Source organism: Mytilus californianus, unplaced genomic scaffold (assembly GCF_021869535.1).
Source record: "Mytilus californianus isolate M0D057914Y unplaced genomic scaffold, xbMytCali1.0.p SCAF_6, whole genome shotgun sequence".
Taxonomy (NCBI): Eukaryota; Metazoa; Mollusca; class Bivalvia; order Mytilida; family Mytilidae; genus Mytilus; species Mytilus californianus.
In genome coordinates, this window is record NW_026262712.1 from 24,103,825 (window position 1) to 24,120,262 (window position 16,438).

The following is a 16,438-nucleotide window of genomic DNA, read 5'->3' on the forward strand; positions in this document are numbered from 1 at the left end:
TACAACAGCTGGATTGCTGAAATGCATGATCTTAGATTTATTTTATATTAACTGTCAGCTCATTATTGAGACACCATGTACTAAGCACATTCAACAATACTGGTAAATCTTCTTCGATCTCAGCCATTAAAATAACATCATCTTCAGCATATAACAATTAATAGCTAATTTTTCTTCATCTATGGTAGTACCAATATTCAACACAACAATATCACCAACCATAATGCCTTCAACAATGAGAAAACCCCATATCGAATAATCGGCTATACGTGGCCCCGATTGATGATTACACGTTTTTTCTTAAAGACAAATTGATATACACATACTTTTCCTTGAGTTAAATGACTTTTTAATCAAAAGAAGGTACAATAGCATTAAATCAATTTTGTGAAAAACAGTATATTTTTAGTGGCCCCGACAGATATTTGACACACTCTAAGTCTTCCCCCTTTTTACGAACACACTATTCAAGGACCCCTTATTTTATTTTAACTATCTATATGAAAGTTGCTGCCCTCATAAATATTAACTACCGGCTGTTATCGACGGATAACTTTACACTAGTAAGTTTGTCTTATGGGTAATTGTTTTTGTCACTGTTGTTTCATTGCTGTCTTGTGGACGAATACACGAAGACCCTGTGTCATCATCAATCATGTTAATGGCTATATTTCGGGTAATTCAAACACTCGTTTCTTCGCAGAGCATTTTATTTTAAAAAAGCACTTGTTGGCCAAGCCCCACTTTTTAATACACTTCACGATGGACAACTAGGGATGTATTGGACACCCTCAACACCACATAAAAATCAGCTTAAAATAATGATTCATTTACCCTTGCTTAATGAAGTGGAGTAATTTAGTGGTCTGTCCATGCATCAGTCCGCTGTCATGGGCAATTTCATTTGAATCAGCAAAGAAATTTAAAGAAAACCTTAGAATTCACTTTATTTTCTAATGATCTTCATAAAAATATGTTAACCCCTTTATTGTTATGCCAACTTCGATAATGCTGAAAAAAGGTTTGGAAAGTCTCGTTTCGCTTCTGTGCATTCCTGTCAAAATGTGTTATCAAATAATGTTATGAGCCTTCAATTTAGGTTACAGTATATAATATTGAGATTCATCATGCTTTTATGAAATAGATCTAGGAATTTTAAACTTTGTGTGTATAACACATCATTATGTTATCGCAGAATGTTATATGAATATAATGTAAGCTGTGGTATGATCCAGGACGATTGATGCTGTATAAAGCATAAAACTCGTAACGGTTAGATTGATTGATTGTTGGTTGCTTAACGTTTAATGGCAAATATTTCATGCATATTCAGAACGAGAACAAATTAACAATAAATGCAATAGGTAGGTTCTGTAATAGAGGCGTCCGGGATTGAGGTCGGAGAGATTTAGACTACCTCGGGAAATGAGGGTATATTGGATAGGGACAGAAATTTAGCCTTGGAACAGGTCACCTACGGACCCCCCAAAGAGTTGTTGCAAGGGTTCTTAACGTGCAAAGAGCGTGGCACTCTCTTCACACGAGGCATATGATTTAACGTCCCCATTCTGACCGGACGTGGCTGCAAATTTGTACATCCCGCACAGCCAAACAGACGCCCCACTTTAGCAAGGGTTTTACTGCCGGTCGGAGGAAGACCAATGATGACCATACTTCTATTCCCCAGTCACCCTTGGGGGTAACGGTAAGACGATTTGTATCTTTTATCAAACAGTGAGTATGTCAGCTCTTAACGTTTAGTGAATACATATATGAAATTGCAAGTATTTGTCAACTCATAACGCTATTTGAATACACATATAAATTGCAAATGTATATCAACTCATAACGTTATATGAATACATGGCTTAATTGCAAATGTATGTCAACTTATAACATAATATGAATGCATATATAAATTACAAATGTATGTCAACTCATAACGTTATATAACGTTATATAAATACATTTCTCTAATTCTTCGTCAATTTATCCCTTTCTGCACCCATTGTATAAAAGAAATTTAATCAACGTGTGGTTCGTTTGATCTCAGTTCTTCATTGGTTAAAATCCGATTATGACGTCGAATTTTCTTGCTTTCCTCTGAATTTCCTATTGTGACGGCATGAAAAAAGGCGACCATGCCTGATGACGTCACATAGAAGAACACATCTTTTTGCAGATCATTCAAAAAGAAGGAATAAGTTTGCCTGCATATTGTTTGAAAATCATTAGAGAAACAGATTCCACCACCAAATCTCGTGTAATACGATATTTATCCACTCTCGACAGTTAAATTTTAAATATTTAAAATGCTCGGCGAGCCTCGCGTTTTGAATTTGAAAATTTAACTGTCTCGAGTGGATAAATATCGTATCACACTCGATGCAGTGGTAGAATCTATATATCCAAATTGGAAATGTGTGTCAACTCGTAACGTTATGTGAATACATATATATTATAAATTCAAAACGTTATGTGAATACATATCTAAATTGGAAATGTTTGTCATCTCATAAAGTTATAACTTATACGAATACATATCTTAATTGTAAATGTATGTCAACTCAAAACGTTATGTGAATACATATATATTATAAATTCAAAACGTTATGTGAATACATATCTCAATTGGAAATGTTTGTCAACTCATAAAGTTATAACTTATACGAATACATATCTCATTTGGAAATGTATGTCAACTCATAACGTTATATGAATACATGTCTACTTATAATGTTATATGAATACATGTCTGCTCCTAACGTTGTGTGAATACATATCTAAATGAAAAATGTATGTCAACTCATAACGTTATATGAATATATGTCTCCTTATAATGTTATATGAATACATGTCTTCTCATAACGTTATATGAATATATGTCTGAATTGCAAGTGTATGCAAACTCATAACGTTATAGAAGTATCTGCTAGAAATCTAGAAACAATGCGAATCCATATCTACATTGTAATTTTCTATAACTCAAAACGCTATTTTGCAACTGCAAGTTGAAAGCATAATGCAAGTTGAAAATATAATGTGTTTATACAATTCTTGTATAAAAGCTACAAAGAGTTCAAATCATGATTTAGCACTGCTACTGAAATTCAGCTTACTCTATTGGAATAATTCATCATATCAGAGGAATACAAAAAACTGAATATTATAAAGAACTGGAAATAGGTAATAGACACTTTAGAAAAAAATATACACAAATAAACTACTTCTTTGTTGTTGAGGAAATGAATAATTTCCATAGAGAACGTCGTGTTTTCGTGGGAAACAATAGAAATTCGACTTTAGGAGGAGTATTGACATCGATCTCACAAACATGTTTAACCCCACCGCATTATTGCGCTTGTCCCAAGTCAGGAACCTCTAGCTTTGTAAGTCTGTGTGTTTTTTTTTTAAATTTTGGAGTTTAGTGTGGCGTCTTTTTCACTGAACTATACATCTTTGTTTAGGGACCAGCTGAAGCGCCCCTCAGGGTGCGGGAATTTGTCGCTGCATTGAAGACCCATTGGTGGCCTTGGGCTTTTTTCTGGTCAGGTTGTTGTTTCTTTGACACCTTTCCCGTTTCCGTTTCCGTTCTCTATTCTATTTCTTCCATATACAATGTAAGAAAATGCATAGATTTCTGAACATGCTTCAATATTACTTATTTAAATCATTTTAACTTTACAAGTCGTATTTCGGAGGATTACACGAATAATCACTGATACAAAAAGGAATATCTCATACTCACCCTCTAAATTTTTTTAAAGTCATCATATCAGTATTCATTTAATTAATCAAACGTATGAGAGTTAAGGTACAATGAATGCACAATAAACGAACTTGTTTTAAGGTTAAACTTATGGTTAACTTGTCTATTAAAATACCTAATATATTTTCAAGTGTAAGTTGAAAAAATCCTCTGTTTACTTTTGCCAGAGAACTGTTGTGGGACGCACACATATCTATTGCATTCTGATAGAACATTTTTGTTGATATGTGTCTATGACAAAAACAAGGTGTGTAGAAAAATCCACTATGTGAAAGACAGTTTTCCGTTGCAATGCCACACTCTAGATCTGAAAGGAGACAAATAGAATAAAAAAATCGTCATTTTTTTTCAAACACATTACATATACATATATTAAATATACTTTTATTGTCGTTATTGATAACTTATTTAAGCGAACCTACGCAACTTTACTTATTGTCTATAAGTTGTTATTTCAGGAATAGATAGTTTTAATCTTCAGCATCTGAATGAATTCAGAATTTTAAATTTCAAAAGCAATAAGAATAGAAATATGATATTGATTACTTTATAATCCCTTTTAGGTTAAGTAAGTGTAAACATCAAGATGAAAAACAGATATGAATATATTAGATGTACATTAAATATCATGAAACGGAAATTCCCCAACACAATCAAATATAAACAAATAACACAACCATGAATAAAATACGAAAAGCTCATCAATAATAGACCATTATAAATACTAAAACTCAATTAATTAAAACATACAAACTGTAAGTTAAGCAGCCGTAAGACATGGTTGTGTGCATTATTGTCCGGATCGATGTAAAAAAAAGTATGACAAAAATACCGAACTCCAAGGTAAATTCAAGAAGGGGGGAAGTCCGTAAAAACCGACAAAATCAAACATTATCAATCAACGAAACAACTGAAAACAACTGTCATAAATTCTGACATGGTACAGACATTTTCCGAAGAAAAATGTGGATTAAAATTACATTTTGGAATCAAAGCAGAAAAAAAAACCTGACCATAATCCCATTGGTCTCAGAAGTACTTGATCAATGTTATCTTAGAAATATATTATTCGCACATAAAACGTCATCACATGTTTATATTACTAGGACTGGTTGGTGTCTCTACCAGCAGAGTGTAAGTCCCGATGGTGCTTTTAACGTAGAAGCAAACTTTAAGACATTGGTAATAGCCTGATTATGTTAATATAAACAGTTAGCAATTATGATTACCAGTATCATGTGATTGTATTTAAACTACGGCTGCACGACAGTTGGGTAATGTTGACTTCAAGCGGTCAGGTATCACCAGACCAGTAGTCACCACTTCAGTGTTGACATGAATTATCAGTGATATGGTCATAATTATAAATTAACTGCTAACAAACCTTTGAATTTTCAAAAAACTAAGGATTTTCTACCCCAGAAATATATTACCTTAGCTGTATTTGGTAAAACCCTTTGGAATATTGGAATTTATATGCTCTTCAACTTTGCACTTTATTTGGTCTTTTAAACTTTTTTGATTCGAGCGTCACTGGTGAGTCTTTTGTAGACGAAAAGCGCGTCTGAAGTACACACTTTTAAGCATGGTATCTATGATGAATTTATGAATGTTATGTTTGGAGTATTTATGGTTTGGACGTTTCAACACATCCTGTGGTTTATTGTATATCAAATGATGATTGTTCCTATAAAAACACCGGGCGTGCCTACTGGAATCGGTTTCGTACCTTTTTTTCTGTTCTTGATTCATGGATTCGTAATACTAATGAAGAAATTGTTAGAGTGCATCAGACCGAGTAGCTAGTGCTTCGGTACATGCATGTTTAAATTGTGCTTGTTTCTCTATTACCTATTCATATCTTATGATGCTGTTATATGCATGTCAAATTTCCAGCATGCGTGTTTAGTTTAAACAGTATATTATTAAAATAAAATGAATTGGATTGGGCAACAGGCAAAGCATGCGTGTTAAGCAGCAGTCAAGCAATGGATCAAGAAATAATAATCTAAGAGAAGAAAAACGTCGGCCAGACTTAACTATCACAACTGCTCGCTTTCCATTCGTTAAAGAAGGTAATAATTTAGAAAGAGAAACCCCACCAAGTTCAGGCACACATCAAGGTGCTGTCAGGCTCATTTCTAGATAAATATATTTTCAAATTGGTCAAACTATTTGATAATTAATAAATAATACAACTTAAACTTGATACGTACAATCTTGTGATGTTTGTAACATTACAATGACGCTTTAAAGTCATACACATTTAATAATGCAAAGAAACCAAGCTTAAATTTGGAACACCAAACGCGCTTTCCGTTTACACAATAGTTGGGAAACTTTATGGGAAACGAAATTAAAAAACATTAAAAACCAAATATGCCGAAAAGGTAGCCAAATACAACTGATGTAGTCAAACATTGAAACTTTTGATTGTTTGCTGAGCCGATTTGTTATTGTTTGCTTGAAACGTCTAGTGACAAATATTTCAAACATATCTTCGACAAGAAAACATTAACACTAAATCAAAATGTTAAAGGGACTTTAGCTACGAGATATGAAAAAAATTAAGATATGATTTTTTTTTGTTCAATCATTAATGAAAGTGAAATAGTGAACTAATAATTCGCTTATTGCAGCCAATTTTGTCAAAATAAGCTAAGAAACATTGCTGATAAATTATTCACTTGCAAGTGCATAATTCGACCTCATTAAATTCATGTGACCTTCAATTTAACCCCTTAGCTTAGGGTGCGCATGTATTCGGCAATTAAATTAAAAGGGAAAAAATTGTCAACATTGAAAGTGAAACAAGGATGAACTATTTGGTTGATTGAATCGGTCCACAAAATTTCAATCTTATACAGGTAAAAATGATGATAAACATACTTTTTAACCTACAGTATGAAATCAAACGGACCTAGAAAAATCCAATTGCACGTGGTTTCTATCTATTTATATTTATATTTATGTTTATATCGGGATATATGACCGTCGGCAGTTTTCGGAGGTCATCTCGATGGTTAATTAGATGACGTCTAGACAAAAATACACATTATAGTTGATAATATAATATTATTGAGTCCAAGCATTGTTAATTGTTTATTTAGACTTTTTTTATTTGGATATACGTTTTAGTATGTTATAAATCAAATATGAGAATTTGAGTCAAATCGACATGAATTTGACAGCTAATGCCCCTTTTAGACTTGGTAAATTTTCAGAAGGTGAACCGGGCCCAGAAAAGAAATAGAAGGTTCCAAAAGGTGAATAAAAAAAGTCGAAGACATACTGACAACATCATGACAAAAACGAAAACCACGGAAAGACGAACAGCAGCCTATGAAACATTACATAAGAAAATAAAAACTGAGCAAATAAAATAACCCCACCAAAAACCGGGAATGATATTGGGTGCTTTGGAAGGATAAGCATACCCTGCTCCACGTGTGGTACCGATGTGGTACAGCAGGCAATTCGAGCTGCCAATGTTACATAATGTAAGAGAGCACTTTTATCATGTTTATGGTCACAAAGAGACCTCACAACTCTGAAACTACTTCTATATTCCTTTTTATAGTTGGTAGCATCATCTTTGAAGATACCCTGATGCGCCTGATTGAAAAAGAATTGCAAAAGATAAAAATAGATAATTGAAAATGAATATGTTGTTACGAGTAATCTACAAAGTATATTTTTGTTTGTTTGTATTTTTTGTTTTGATTTAAAGATTTTTAGGCTTTGAAATGTATTCCTTTTATCAATTTCGACATTTTCCTTCCAGAAATGAATAAAAAGAGATAGTTGATAGGCATCAATTAGACAGCAGCCTCACAACACAATAAATCTGGTTCTTTACTTTAAAAGTATCATGTTTCCGTAAAACTCAAATATTTAATCAACATATTTAAATCATTTATTCTTACCTCGGACTATATAGTAATATATCCATCCAACATCTATTGATCCCTCTGTGGTACTAATATGAATGAAATCCACGTCCCACGTTTCACACATGCTTGTTTTCTGGTTATAAGAAAACGATAGACACTGGAGATTTTCAAGACAACGGGTACTGCAACGAATCACATTTCGTGCCAACTCGAGGTTAAGATTTTTTTCTGTTATTTTGAAATCTGTAAAATCTATATTCCTTATGCCAACACCGGTTCGCAATAATACACATTTTATTGAGGGTAAAAATATGAAAAGGACAAGCACAAAGATGAGCGTTTTCATACTGCAGCTGTCCAGTTGGGATTTTAATTTGTTTGTAAAGATTTAGCACTTTAACAAGAGTGATACGTCATGTATTCAAAGAATATTGTTTTGTCAACATATCCTGTATTCATTACAGAAATGTAAGCCAAAGTCAATAAAAAATAAAATATTTAAAATGTTGCCTACAATTGTTTCATTTATTTAGAAAATTACCATTAAACATCCATTATATGTATGCTTCTTTTCATTTGAAATACATTCACTTCTAACAACTAACTAGATTATTTATAGTTACATGTGTCTTTGACAAATAGTGTATAATACAGTAAAAATAAAAACAACTATAAGAACACCCGACACTTTTTGCCTATATGTCACTTAAGCATAATTGTCAATGGTACGACGAACAAAGAATAAATCAATTTCGAAAATTTACATATAAATTTTTTTTTTTCTCTTACTGAAAGCTTGCAATAGACATTTAGTAGTAGTTTTTCTCGGATATTGACATAATAAATAATTAAACTGTTCATAGAATAGAATATATAAATTTTCAATTTGTGAGAAATGTTGAACTCGTAAATTATTGTAAAAAGTTAAGTTTATGAGGAAATGGAATTCGTTTTTTACACAGTTATCTTCACATATTTTACACACTCGGTCATCTTCTACTCCACCTACAAAACGACCAGTTTCCAACCTGAGTGGAAGAATGCCACATCTCAGCTGCGCTAATATTGATCTTTCGCTACGGTTTAGATTGATTTCTATGTAATGTCCATAGCTGTATTATGATTTTATTAGTCTGTATTTTCGAAGTTTCGGAAAATTCGCTTAACCTTTCTCCCAATCTGCGGAGCATCTATCTTTTAGCATGTCTTAGACACAAGCAAATCATATGTGTCTTTTGTAAAGAAGTTGTTCTCCAAACCTTCAAACACCATATTGTTTTTCACTTCACGTGACCAATTGTTCGTACACCTTTCGTAGTTCCAAGTAAAGACATGTTTACATACACGAGTGCTGTACATAGATACAAGCTGGTTCCAATGTCTTATAATATTACACCATCATCGTTCCTTTGCGTGCACCCAACCAAATTCACCGTTTATGTTGGTGCAAATATATGGACAAGAAAATAACGAATTGCTTTGTTCTGAATTTGATTCGAGCAAGCGAAGTCTTTGTATCCCCAGATCGAATAGTTATAGTCTAGCACTGGCACTACTCTCAAACGTTTTCATTCCGAAGTCTTTTAAATTGTGAATCTTGGAGATGACCCCTCCTAAAGCTCTACCTCCTGCTTCCGATAGCCTATTTGCATTATCTTTAAAGTCCTTAAAATCGTTACGTTCTGAGAATGTTGTGATTCAGATAATGCGTCATAGAATATTTAACATTTATAATAAATTCGAAGTAAATTCATCAATTCCATTCTGTCTCAATTACGATAATAGATTAACGGCAAATGAACACTGTAAAACTTTGCATTAACCGATCGTATATGAGATTGCCATCTTGGATTCTGTTCGTACTTTATGAGTCGATATCTATTTCTTTACAATTTTGAAGACTTTAAGAAAAATCTGAAAATCTACTCTTTTTTTTAAAAATATATTGCTTACAATTACTCATATAGTTCCTAAGAATATATTGAGAAAATACAACAAATTTATGGAATTACTGATCGATAAACGAAAAATATCAGATTAGCCGGGAAAGGTAACTATATGCTCTTCAACTTAGTACTTTATTTGGCCTTTTTACCTTTTTTAATTCGAGCGTCACTGAGAAGATTTTTTTTGTACACGAAACGCGCGTTTGGCGTACATAATTTTAAGCCTATTATCTACGATGAGTTTACTTGTGTATAAAGACCTGTTTAACCGATTTATTGCAAAACTCTGACCATTCCATTAGGACTGTTTTCCTGTTTTGATATAATTTATAAACCTGTTCGAATGCAACTATTATAGAGAGCTTTAAAACTTGCTTAGATCACACACAAGCTGTTCATTTCTCATTCCAAGCATCAAGCTCGATGGGTATCATCTCCTCAAAAGTCTCAAATGCTCGCATTTCAAACTTCCACCTTCTGCTTTGCATTTGTACTCTTAATAACTTTAAATTTCCATTTTCAAACTAATAGCTTCTTCTCCACCTATCATTATCATCGGTCGGCACATAACCAACAAATCCCACCTCTGGTTTATCACACTTAACCTCGAATCAAGAGTACCCTGCACAATCTCTGAATTCAAGATAAAATCAATATAAAACAGTAAACATGGTAAACGCTCTTAAAAACAATCAAACACAGACAAGAATGCAAGACTTGGAAATCCCAGACAGAGTCCCTGTAAAATTTTCAATTATCTCTGATTTGGATACATCTGGTCACAAGTAACTAATCGTGCTCTCTGGGCTCTGATCCTGTCGTGTCTTGCAATCATTCCGGTTTTCTATCTATATTTTCTCGTTTCGTTCTTTACTTTCGTGTTGTTACTACGGACTGAGTTGTTCCTGTCTCATCCAAACTTCATGAGCGAGACATTGTGTCCTTTTTCCAGCGACTGTTTCTATCTTTAATTACATTGGACGTTAGAAGATTATGACAAAGAATGAAAGATCGACATGCCCTGGTTTAAAACCACCGGATATCCCAGTTTAGATTGAATAGGTAGGCGATGAAGGGTGAGAAATTCGGTTGCAACTAGAAAATGAGGGAATGTTGGGTGGGGACAGCAATTTGCTTTGCAACACACCACTTTCCTAAAAATTTTCTAAGACTTGTAGCACGGGTTTTTGGACGTTAAGAGATCGACCAACTTTCTGTACACAATGTATAGTTATTGCATATAAATTGAGAAACATTGTATCAAAATAATGTCTCATCAATTCAATACGAATAACATAAGACGTAGGATAAACGTAATTGGACAGCAACCAAACGACAAAAAAAAAATCTATACCCCTCCCCCCATCCAAAAAAAGGAAACATGCTTAGGGCAATAACCACTGATTGGTTTCTATACAATATGTCAATCTTTAAAGCTTCCAGAGTTATAAATCTTCAACTGTTTCAGTTTTATACATCTTCAAATATTCGGCTTTGACCGTTCCTGATGAAGGTAAATTCAGAAAAGTGCTTCGGACGGATTAAATTTATAACGTGTTGTTTTAATTTTTTACAACAGAGGCAATCATGGCAATATAAACTCTGCATTTAACACCCGATTCTGCGAACAACAACGATCCCATGGCGAACGAAAACTACTAAAGATGTTCCTATCTTTGGACGTGTAGAATGTGGCTGGGTTAAAACATATTTTTGAAATCAAAACCTTCTTCTTTTATGTAATCTCGTATTTGAACAAAACGTACATAAAAGAACATAAAAGAAACACCAGTACAAGAAAAGTACTCAACCCTGAAGGACGGTATACATGTACATGATAAAAAACTAAACCGAAGAGTATAAAAAAAGATATCGGATCAAAGAATGTCTACTGTTATTGAATGCATGCTTAAAGAAATGTAAGAAATTATGTTAATATCCAACGAATGTAAATGCAAGCTTAGCACAGAAGGAAAAATAAAAACCAGTAATTTAGGAACATTAAAAAATGCTTTAAAATCTATGTTCCATTTACTCTTTTAATTCGACTCGAGCTGACTTGATTCACGTGTCGTATTCACTGACGTCTAGATCATATTTTATGTTGCATTAAACCAAAATTTGACACAATATACAACTAGGCGACTTTACAAGATTACACTCCTTTCCTGCCCGGTGGTTGGTGGTGTGCCAGTTGTTCCACCTATTGGCATCTGTTTAATAAATCGTAGTGTGCCTATTTGTCGTTTTTCATTTTGACGTTGTTGCTGTCTGTTTCTCAATCTCTCTCTCTCTTTACGTTAGACTACAATGTTCATAATGTGATGTCTGCTTCGATGTTCATGTATTTCAACAATCATTGAAAATGACTGTCGTACAAGTTGGTTGTTTGGCGCTATATGAAGTCAGTTTCTAACCCACAAATTTCATTTGAATAAGACTTTCGAAAGCCAAAAACCTTGTCAGTAACTCTTGAATTGTACATGTACCATTCAAGATTGTTTGCAGAGATTTTCCTAAAATAAAAGCTAGTCAGTATACATGGCATTTTCCGTTCTACAATTTCCGTTTCAAAAACTGGATAGCAAATAACATGAATGACCAAATATAATATAGTATTTGAACTTCCAACTTCCTAATAACTTTTATTTGCGGGTATTAGCGCAATTTTGTCTTTCAACTGAAAAAGTACAGTGATCTACAATAATGATTAAAATCAGATAGCTCACACCGCCCAATCGAGAAATTTTGAAAAGTTTTAATTTCATTTGAAGAATTAAACATTTAAATGCAGAGATAATGAAAATTTTCATAAAACTTTTCAATATCTCTGCATTTAAATGTTTAATGTTTTGATTGTCTAAAAATCTACTGAAAATAAAAATTACACAACTGAAAGGATTTCGATAATCTACAGCTAATTGTACAATTAGACAATCAAAATATATGTAGGACACATAGTAAATGTTGTTTATCATGCTATTACAAATGCATTTTAATATGTATTTGAAGCCGTTTCCATCGACTCTTATTGCATTTAATTTAACAGCTTTGTCTGGTATCAAAGATAAAATAGCTATGAAATTATGTAAAGACACTTTAATGTCTACGTATGTAATTTAACTGAAGTGTCACAACTAAACGTTGGCTAAAACATAATTTTAATAGCTGGAGTATGAGTGTACTAGATAAAGTTCTTATACTTTTCTTTCACATACAATCCGTGGTTTGTCTGTTGTTGCGAACTGGAGTAAGCCTAAAATGTTTTACAGATTTTACCGATTTCAAGATTAAAGAACAACATTTGAACGTCGTCTTTAGACCATGTTTGCTTAGTTGTAGTGTCCTTTGTTTTGAAAATGCCAATTGTCGGTCGTTTTCTCATAACAGGAAAACACAAACGTGTGAATTATGGGAAGATGATTTCATTTATATTGGTATCACATGTGGTTCACCTGAAGTTGGATGGCGATATTATTACATAATTCGAGGTGAGTGTTGGGTATTTCATCAAACAGGTTTGCCTGTTGAAAACGACCGTCAGTAGTGTTTGAGGTAAATGTGAAAACAAATTTCCAATAGAAAAATAAAAAATGGAACCCTTTTAAAGTGTCTTAAAGCGTAAATAAGTGAACAAAAATTAGTTAAAAGCTAAGCGCATGGATATAACATCATTATAACAGTTTATAAATAGGTATGTTAACTTTGAAACTTAAAAAATATAATTCGCAAACTTGCGAGATAACATTTTGAAAACTGATGATAAAGATAGTAGGCCATTTATTGAAACATTGTACAACGCTCAAAATTTAGTTTGAAAGAACAACGGTCAATAAACGTATTTACACTTTTGGTATTTAGCTGAATTTTGTTTTCAAATGACCTTAGATCTGTCTCCGAATAACCTTCTGGCGTCAAGCAACAATCACTTTTTAATTATGACATCAAATTTTTTATTTAAATTGTGATTTCAAATTTACGGGAACTTGTGTGATTTTAAGTAATGGCGGACAAATTTGCATACAAGTGTAAATACGTCTATACATATTGGGCAAGAGTGCGTTACTCATTGGGAACGAATTGCTAAGAATACAATCATGCATTTGATTTGTAATAAATGGATGGTATTTTTAATCGTTGTGTAACATGTTATTTTTGGAGTCCATTTTAAAGGTATTGAGATGCACGGAAAGTGATACCGGATGTTTATATTTCTATTGTCTTTAGAATGCAGAATTACAAAAGAAAGATGTCATTCGAACAGTGGATTCTCCCATATACCAGGAGTATGCTTTTGCTATCGTTATGAATCAACAAAGTTGCTCTACCAGGACTCGGTGGATAAGTGTACGTCGTAAAAGAGCTATCTGGCAAAAGTAAACAGAGGACTTGTTCAACTCACATTGGAGCATATGTTAGGTATTCAAATTTTATAATAGAAACAGCTGTCATTCAATATCTGTATTTTTTCATAATTTATATTAATGCATACATATGAAGTGTTCAAGGACACTTTACATTTAAATTATTTTGAAATAAAAAAAACCACTCGTTTTATAGTTTAAAGAAACGATATGTACTAATTAACTAATCCAATGGGAACCTGGTTACAGTAATGTTCCTTTTTCTAGTTTTTTGGGGTCTTTATTATTGTATATGGATTTTAACACGCTAACATCTTGCACCGTATCACAATTTAAGAGACATAATTTGTCAATATTCACATTTTGTGCATCAAGATTTGTACTGTTGAAAGTTGTATATTCTAAATCTGAAATTCTAGGAAACTATTGGTAGTATGAATAACCTTTGAAAGTTTATAATGCTATCAAAAATAACACAAAATAAAATGTAGCTCGTTTTATCTATTTGAATCAACGCATTTCTATAATCCGTAATTGATCCGATTTAAAACAAATACTAGTAATAAGGGCTTTTTGGAGGAGTTTATTGAGGTTATATATTGGAGCACTCACTTACACACCAAATAAAGATAAGATAAGATAATCCTTATTTAAAACTAAAGATGTCCTTATAACTCCACGTTGTTGCTCCACTGTCGAGTACACCTTGAATTCTAACTTCACCATCAATTAATGGTGCTATAATGAAGAGTAGAAGTCTTACTGGCATTCATTTTGTAAAATTTTAAAACAAAGTAAACACTTGGGCACTGTTTCTTCACTTTTCTAAATTTCTAAATTTTGAATTACATATGTAGATCCATAACCGAACAAATATTTATAATAGTAAGTAGGATTATTTAGAGGAGGTAAAATGTGTTGTTGTAAAGAAACGTTTGTTTCGTGTAACTTTGTAGTCTCGATTACTTTGAAAAATAAAGCGGCTAGATGATCGAGACTAGTAACTTTGTATATGATAATAAAGATTTGATTAAATATTTCAACTGGAATAAACAAAGCGGCCAATCATCTCGAAATGCAAATGAAATCTATCTGTTAATCAGAAAATCACGTGAATATCGTTGGCATGATTTTAACACATATGAAAAATATGGAGTTGTGTGTCAGATAACCTGAAAACAATTGACGATTCTGTTTCGTAATGTATTGTTGTAAAATGACTATTGAGTGACCAACTTTTTCTTTGATAATTTTAGGTAATATTTGGGACGCTTTGTAAATCGATTTTTATGTAAAATATAAGAATCTACCACGGTGAAAAGTAAAATTATTTAATTATAGCACAGACAAGACCACCAGTAAAAGGAAAAGCGAAAAAAAGTACATGAAAATTTTGTACTGAGCAACATGAACTCCAATGGTGAATATGTGTGCTCTGGAAGAATAGAAATTCCTGCTCTATTTGTTTTACCTGTCGTAACAAGTGAACAGAAGACGTTTATTTTTTCCTTGTTGGGACAGGTAAACATATGATGTTTAGTTATATTTAAAAATAAATAACGAACGATCAAAAGAAATGGAACTGTGTTTATGACACCAAGAATATAAATGTAGTAATTTTTGACGCATATATTCCGTAGAGGTCGAACCAGATGTATTATTGATTCACTGGCCAACGGTCCCGCTCAGTGTTTTTCTCTGTCGTATCTTAATTCAATGACTATTTTAAGAATTATATGTTGATAGTAGATGTTTTGTAGTATGTGTTAAAGAAGGAGATACCGTATATCGGGTTTTTTTCGCGTGTGTTTAATTTTCGCTTTGTTCGCGGCAGCCAAAGAAACGCGAAAATTTGACCCCACGTAAATTTCCCTTCATATTCCAAACTTTATCGTTGTTTGAAAGTTTTATACATTTTACTGTTATTTATCGAGTCTTTTGTGTTTTTCGACAGATCACAAGAATATGCATACTTAATTAATATCTCTGTTTTCACAATATTTAAATTTGCTAATCCTACATGTCACACATTTTGACAACACAGCAATCAGTGACATGTTAAATAATGTTAATTAACGACGCTCTATTGATTGGTGTTATAACCAGAAAATTTTGCATATAATGTAAAAATAAGATAAATCACATTACCACGGATATTTGTATACCTGATATGATCAAAACCTTCAACTTTTAGCATACCCAATGTACATGTTTTACGTTCCTTTAAAGTGTATTTTCGTTTGTAGTACTCATATTTATTTGATATCGATTAACTGTTAGTTAATTAAGTTTATGTTTTACAATACGATACAGTTATGTTTTCGCGTGTATTTTCCCATTCAGCGAAAATTATACACAGTGAAAATTTAACCTGCCCATTTTGTCATCAAATCGAGAAAGATAATGAAAGTCAATAAAAGGCACATGAAAACTCAAAAATCGTAAACATTTTCAATCGTTTCTACG